Genomic DNA, 1,116 nt, shown 5'->3' on the forward strand with positions numbered 1-1,116 from the left:
ACTGCAGGTTGGTATGATTTTCTGCGCGCCAACTACTGCGGTGATGCAATCGCTGCACTGGTAATACTGCGATTATATTTTAAGTGAAGTTGAAAATATTTTGGGAAATTTCAGTTATGCTGACTTATAAATTTATTAACATTTTTTTTAAATTACAATATTGTAACATGAGAGACACACTGCGACTTTGACAGGCATTATCACTGGCGACTAAGAAAGGTTATTTTGAAGGTTATGATATAGCGTCTGGAAAACCGCAGTAATCCATTTATCAAGGCAATGCCTTGATGTGTGCCAAATACTGCTTTGGTAAAAAATATATTGAATACTATAAATTTGTTTGAAACATAGATACTTAAGTTCATTCATTTGTGATAAGTATAAATGAATCACATAATTATTTTCTGAATTGCTTTATAGCATTATATACATTCAGAACATTCTAAATCATTATTTATATTTGATACCGCAGGAAATAGAGCAGCCGCAGTAATACCCACATAATTGAGAATACAATTTAAAATTGATATGTGCAAAATATTCTCGAGTTTTAATTGTTTTAATTTTAATGTAAATAGATAACAAATTTTCGTTTTTAAAGTGATATTTTAGAAATAAAATTATTTGTTTTTATCGACAAGGTATAGTTTATCACGAGAATGTATCATTCGATATTATTTGTTTACTTTCAAATACAAATTATATAAACAAATTCCCAGTATGGATCTTTAAAAGCAGAACGGAAAGGAATTTTTTATATTAATTATTATTAAGATAAATGACCAATAATGCCTAGTGATTAAAATTCATAATTCAATATTATTTTTTAAGTTTATAAATAAGCCACTAAACACCACTTGGAATATTATTGACGAAAAATTAAGGAAATAATTATTTTTCGTTCATTACATTTAATTATATATTTATTTTTCGTTTATAATATTAAAAAATAGTATCATGAACTTTAAAAACGAACAATCCACAATTTTCACTATGTGATATTATAATTTGTTATACGAGGGTGGATCAAATATAAACCGGAATTTTACAAATACTTTTCTTAGCCAATCGCAAGCACTCTCACAGTGTAGGTTCTTGTAATGTAGTGAATTAGGA

Source organism: Belonocnema kinseyi, chromosome 2 (genome assembly GCF_010883055.1).
Source record: "Belonocnema kinseyi isolate 2016_QV_RU_SX_M_011 chromosome 2, B_treatae_v1, whole genome shotgun sequence".
Taxonomy (NCBI): Eukaryota; Metazoa; Arthropoda; class Insecta; order Hymenoptera; family Cynipidae; genus Belonocnema; species Belonocnema kinseyi.